We start from the raw sequence: 6,901 nt of genomic DNA, 5'->3' as shown, positions 1-6,901 counted from the left end.
AATTTAACGCTTGTCTTTGTCGATTAATGTTTTACCTCGACGATTCACAAGGCCCATTGTTCGTGACGAGTCGAAACCAAATTAGCGTAATTAAGATCGGCGAGTATATTAGTTTAACGCTTGTCTTTGTCGATTAATGTTTTACCTCGACGATTCACAAGGCCCATTGTTCGTGACAAGTCGAAACAAAATTTCGTAATTAAGATTGGCGAGTATATTAATTTAACGCTTCAGTTCCTAAGTTAGACAAAACAAACCAAAATACGTACATAATTTTGATTAGTCGTGAGGTCGTCTTTTGGAAACACTAAAATTAATCATTATATGTTGTAAAGATAGCAAGATAATTTTCAATTTGTTTTATCACGGTCAATTTTTATCCTATTATTAGAAAGTATAATATATATATGAAAATACATTCATCCATACCTTGTTTGACGGATGTAAAACTATGTTTTTGGTTTCTCTGTTTTTGTTAATTATATTTGCAAACAGTAGTGAGTAACAGTGGATAATCAGGAGCAGTATATTAAAAAAGGTTCTAAATTGAATTTTTTTTTTACTCCTTTTCGTACTTATATAACATTTTGATTTGTCAAACCAAATACGCTTACTTTAATGTAGCATAGAATATTTATAGGGGGTAATAAAAGTGAAAAAAAAAATGTAACTGTTATGTTGACCGTGTTCAATAGTTAATTACACGACACTTTTATAATAAGACGTTGATGTACCGTAAGTTAACTAATTCGTGTACCTTATAACCAGTTAATTCATGCTTTATGGTTTAATAAGTATTTTATGGAGTTGAGATATTTGATGAAATATTGAAGTTTGCAAACTTTTAACTGGCATGGCCTGGTGGTTAGGGTGCTCGACTCGCAATCTGAGGGTCGCGGGTTCGAATCCCCGTCCCACCAAACATGCTCGCCCTTTCAGCTGTGGGGGCGTTATAATGTGACGGTCGATCTCGCTATTCGTTGGTAAAAGAGTAGCCCAAGAGTTGGCGGCGGGTGGTGATGACTAGCTGCCTTCCCTCTAGTCTTACACTTGTAAATTAGGGACGGCTAGCGCAGATAGCCCTCGTGTAGCTTTGCGAGAAATTCAAAAAACAAAACAAACAAACTTTTAACTATACGTGCCAAAACAAAATTTAAATGAAAAATGTACCTGATATTTTCAAAATGAATAGCACTTTAGGTGACACATAATTTAACAAGCTAGATCAAAGGTTTGAAGGTGAAGTCGCTTATATCTTAAATGTATTGATCTATTAATTTATTGGACATACAATATAGCTATTGGTTCCACTTGCATTTTATCTGTCTTGAATTTGTTTTAATTAACTCGTAAACTAATAACATTAGTTTGATGGCCATTAATACATTAAATTATCATTCAGACCGATTTGTCTTTCGTTTATTATAAGGCATGTCATACTACTACAGTTGTTTTTTAAAAGTTAAATTCCTTTCCATCCTTGGGGAACAGACGTCTCTTGTGAATGATGATTCGATCGTATAATTTTAACAAAATCATAAAACTTGAGCTACATCGTTTTTCCAGAAAACACATTTGACTTGAATTGTTTTGTGGTACAGACGTTGCTTAACAGAACCTTTACCAAGCGGCCACATACCATAACCAATGTACTATTTTATATTCAAGGGCAGGATTTTACTTCTGTTACATATTCAACGTATTTGTCTTGACTCTGTTTTAAAGTTTATACGGATAAGATCGAAATATCACGGATCGCTGGCGTAATATTTTATGGAGAGAAACGACTATAGAAAAGTTTAGTTTCTTAATTAAGAGAAACTATGAAAAAAAATATATTTAAGGCTGAGTTTTATAAATACTACACTTGTATTATGAAGTGAGTCTAGTCGAGGAAGGCTTTAGTATGGGAGTTGGTTGAATTTTGAAAGACTGATGTCTAGTGGATCCGTCACTATTTGTCTTTCGCATTGGGATAATTTCTTGCTTATCCTAAGGGATTATTTATCAAGATAATTGGGCACAAACGTGAAATAGTTTGATATTGGTTCTCTTTTTGTATTCTAACATTTATATAACACGTCTTTCACATTTGTTTTTCATTTATATGCTAGAAGAGCTTAACAAAGCCAAGCCAGAAGCTATTTTTCCCTCCAATTGTCAGATTCTAATTGAGTATATTTATATATATATATATTTTAAAACCAGATACCTACTGTGAATAAGAATACTGATAAGATTATTCCCCCAATAATATCATCCAGGATATTTTAGTAATAATGCCCAGTTCAATTTTATTAGATAGAATCTGTTCTTTCCACAACTTGTACGCTATTTCCACTTCTATACTTCCACCCTCTTTCCTCCAGTGGACGAATATGATCTCTGTTCCGTCTTTACCTGTTCCCTCAGTCGACGTGCTCCTTCATTCGCAACATCATTAGAAGATCTTACCAGATTGCTCAAGGGCTAAACCTTATTAGCTAGGTGTTAATTTTCTTGTTGAATAATGTACTGCTGAGACCTAGAATATAGGTCGTTATCAGTTTAGCCTTCAAGTCTCTCAAAAGTTATACCCATTTTCTTTAGACAAACTTTGTCATTAATCTTGTGATGAAGCTCAGTTAATTTCTCCAGAGTATGATACTTTCACAACCTTTTTGTTGCCAGGCAACCAGACAAATACATCCTTTTATACGTCACATTTTTACTCTATATGAATTAAACTGCGAGGTTTGGCCATTGGTCAAACATAAGATGTCTATCACTCCACATGATAATCAGTTGTTATAATCAATGCCAGTCTCTTCTCGTATATTCATTTCATGTCTTTGGCTGACTTGATCAAACATTTTCTTATATATCCAGCTGATGAAATTCATTTCATTTAGCTTAATCTAACTGGATCCGCATATTATTCTTTATGTTTTTAACTGGTATATTTTCTACGGTAAGAGCCGTATGGAATGATGGACATGTGGTATTTGAATGGTCAGTTGCAAAAGCCAAAAGTGGGAGTCTACTTCATAATGACGAGAACAAATTGTAAGGCACAAAAGGAGGTACTTGTTTGGTTGGCTGGTAGCAGCAAAGAGAGTGAAAGGGTCATACTCCTTTCTACGTTTTATTGAACCATGATATGACTGATTTCAGTCTCTGTATTAGTATTTAGTGTGTTATATCACTCCCAAGTGCCGATGTAGTGGTTTAAATATGGCCGTGGTTGCTCTGAGTAGCATTAGTCTGGCTAGAATTATTTGTCTTGTATTAACACTTCTGGGAACTCGGGACTAGTATGTATTTTTAAAGAAGCTATCAGTGGAAATGTGCAATTTGCTTCTAGAGTTTGCAGGCTATCCTGCAGTGGACACTGTAGGAAATGGCAGCAGGATTTCAAGAGAAGCTTTCAGGTTGTTAGAAATAGTACTACTGGGACTAAAAGTAGTGGATTTAATTGCAATGAACATGTTATACTGAGCAACAGATTTCAGCCTTTGGCTTGTGCATATGGAGAACTATTGGAGGGAAAGAAAACAAAGGGGAGAGAGAAGGATGTGAATGATAAACTTAAGAAAGTTATAAGTGATTCTTTAACAAGGCATGTGGATAGGATAGTCTGTGAGGTAACTAAGGAGAAAATAATTATTTATGCTAACCAGAGGCACGGGTGGAGGATATAACTGGTAGAGCTAGAGATATAGTAAAGGGGATATCAATGATGCGGCTTGTGTTGTGCACTTAGGGGCTAATAATGTAGGGAAAGTTAGGTCAGAGGAGCTAACTGATACGTACAATGGGCTGATAAAGGCATTTAAAGAATAGGCCATAACTTAATTGTGTCAGGGGTACTGCCGATAATTCATTCTTATGATGAAAATATAAGTAGATCACTAAAGCTGAATGCTAGGCTTAGGTTAATATGTAAAGATGAGCAGATTGGCTGGTTAGAGTTGTGGCATCAGTTTAATGGGAGAAGGGGGCTTTTTGAAATGTATGGTTTACATTTAAATAGAGTAGGAGCTGGCTTGTTTGCGATGGTTATCAACTCAGCTGTAAGGGAAGTTTAAAACTTGGATTAGAGAATGGAGAGGCCCAGGATAAACTAAACGCAAAAAAAAAGATGTAAAAAAGGTTAGCATAGGAAATTATTATAAAACTAGTTCTAAGGTAGGCTTAATTGTTACTATTGTAATGCTAGAAGTATAAGAAATAAAATAGTTGACTTTAGAGCGCTGGTAGGAAAGGAGGATTTTGATATAATGGGAATAACTGAGACATGTTTAAATGTAGATGATTTTTAAGGCAGGAATTTCTTTGAAATGCATGGCTTATTTAATAGGGATGAAGTAATAAAGAGAGGAGGAGTGGCTTTATATGTAAAATATGAGTTACAGCCTGTTAAAGTTGACAATATCAAAGATAATAGCAATAAGATTGAATCCATTTAGTTTTCTATTAGCTTTTTTCTATTAGTGAGAATTTGCTACAGACTACCAGATGATACTGATAAAATTAATGAGAAACTTTACAGTGAGATTAAAATTTCAACTGTTAATGAGGTCATAATTATGGGTGGTTTTAATTTCATGCTCATAGATTGGGAAATGCTAGAGTTAAACCATGAGATTTCTGGAAACTGTTTAAGAGGATTTTATTCACTTATTCGTTATGGAACCTACTAGAAAGAATGCTATTTTAGATTTATTTTTCTTGTAATATAGAAATGGTTGAAAGGGTGGAACTTGGGGAAAATCTGAGTGCAAGTGATTATTACTGTATTAGGTTTTGCTGCATATAGAGATCAAGAATAATGATATTTTGGTTACAAATTTCAAAAAAGTACATTTTGAAGGGATGTAACAAGAATTAACTTGTGAATTGGGCAGCTGACGTATTTGAAGACACTGATCAAGTGTGGAAAATTTGTAAGTATTCAAGATATCCATATTCCTTATAGAAAAAAAAAGGTGGCTTCAAGTAGATAACCAGATTGATTCACAAAAGGTATAAGGGATAAAATTAAAGAAAAGCACCAAAAATTTAAGAAATTTAAATTCATTGGTATGACAGGAGATGTCAAAGATTATAGAATATCAAGAAAGTTGGTCAAACAGGAAATTAGAGCATCAAAAAGGATGTATGAAAAAAGTTGGTTGAAAATGTAAAAATTAATTGTAAGGATTCCTTTAAATACATTAAAGATGAACAAAATGTTAAGATGGGGTAAGACCTTTGAGGGATGATAAAGGAAGGCCCATAACTGAAGGTTATCAGATCAGTTTTTACTAATGAAGATTTAAGCAATATTCCTCATCTTGAATTGTTGATAGATAGAAACAATATCGAAGAAGATTATCACATAAATTTTGAGCTTATTAAGAAAACATTGGGAAGTTTAAAGAACGATAAGACTCCTGGACCAGATAATATTTTCACAAGGGTTTTGAAGAAGTTAAGAATTGGATATGTGAGCCACTTGCTACTATTTTGTGTAATTCCTTGAATAGTGGGCAGGTTTCAAAGGATTGAAAATTAGCTAATGTAACTCCTCTTTTCAAGAGAGGTGATAAAATTGTCCAGTAACTGTTGACCTATTAGGCTTACATTAGTTGTTGGAAAAGTTTTAGAAGGTCTGATAAAATATGCTTTGCAAAGCCATGTAATAATGTTCAGAATTTTATTGGATATTCAACATGGTTTCACTAAGGAAAAATCTTTCCTTACAAATCTTTTGACATTGTTTAAAAATGTCACTGCTTATGTAGATGAGGGTAAAGGTGTATATTTACTGTGTCTGAATTTTCAAAAAGCACTTGACAAGGTGCCACATAAAAGGCTTGTAGCAAAGATTATCTCTATAAGCATGAAGGGTAAGTTAGCTAATTGTATTGAAGAGTAGCTGGTTGGAAGAAAGAATAGAATCAGTGAAACTGGATTAATGTCACAAGTGTAGTACCTCAGGTCTCAGTCTTAAGAGCTCTGCTCTTTTTGATTTACATCAATGACATAGATGAAGGAATACTTAACAAATTACTTAAATTTGCAGATAATATTAAGGTCTTGAGTGTTGCTGGCTGTGAGGAGGAGGATGCTACTTTATAAAAAAGATTTAGATCATTTAGTGAGTTGGGCAAATAAATGGCAGATGGATTTCAGTTATAATAAATGCAAGATAATGTGTAAGGGTTATCATAATTTGAATTATAAGTATAATTTGGATGGAAATAACCTTAACAGTGTCATAAAAGAATGGGATCTTGGTGTAATTGTTCACCAGTCTCTTAAGCCATCCGAGCAGTGTGTTGTTGCTAGTGGTAGAGCAAATGGGATTTTAGGTTGTATCTACAGAAATATTGAATGCAAATCTAAAGAGGTTATAATTTCACTGTATAAGTCACTGGTGAGGCCACATTTAAAATATTGTGTTCGGTCTTGGGATCCTTACCTTAGGAAGGACATTGGATTGTTGGAAAGGGTTCAAAGCAGGACTACTAGAATGGTGCCTGGGATGGAGGGGTTGTGATACGAGAAAAGATTAAGATCTCTAAAATTGTTTTCGTTTGAAAAAGAAGAGCTAAAGGGGATCTGGTTGAGGTGTTGAAGATTGTTAAGGGAATTGATAATGTTGATGAATTATCTTTTTTCTACTTGATGATAAGAATGGTCGGATTAGGGGACACACATATAAATATTATGAGGGATAGGTTCACAATAACTTAATTCTGTTTATACAACACAAACTAATAAATATGAAATGTATGTATATATATATATATATATATATATATATATATGTGTGTGTGTTAGTTAAGTTAGTATAGTAATTATTTATTTATTTTAGTATACGATAATAAGTAAAATAGTAAGTAGTAGAAGTAAGTAGTTAAGTAATTAATTAGTT

At 33.6% G+C, this 6,901-nt stretch overlaps 1 protein-coding gene and 1 long non-coding RNA gene across 3 annotated transcripts in view; one reads left to right on the top strand and one right to left on the bottom strand.

Moving 5' to 3' along the window:
- The window catches only part of LOC111085015, a 24,201-nt gene extending 18,851 nt beyond the window's left edge, over positions 1-5,350 (top strand). Inside the window, exon 4 of the long non-coding RNA XR_002609878.1 lies at positions 5,275-5,350. This is a non-coding gene — a long non-coding RNA (uncharacterized LOC111085015). The remainder of the gene's footprint in view (positions 1-5,274) is intronic.
- Positions 1-6,901, bottom strand: part of LOC106478357 (glutamate receptor ionotropic, kainate 2-like) — a 126,230-nt gene that overhangs the window by 60,553 nt on the left and 58,776 nt on the right. The gene's annotated exons all lie outside the window — the stretch shown is intronic.

The sequence above is a fragment of the Limulus polyphemus genome, unplaced genomic scaffold, assembly GCF_000517525.1.
Source record: "Limulus polyphemus unplaced genomic scaffold, Limulus_polyphemus-2.1.2 Scaffold203, whole genome shotgun sequence".
In the NCBI taxonomy this organism is placed as follows: Eukaryota; Metazoa; Arthropoda; class Merostomata; order Xiphosura; family Limulidae; genus Limulus; species Limulus polyphemus.
The sequence above is the reverse complement of the archived record's forward strand: the minus strand, read 5'-3'. Positions and strand labels throughout refer to the sequence as shown.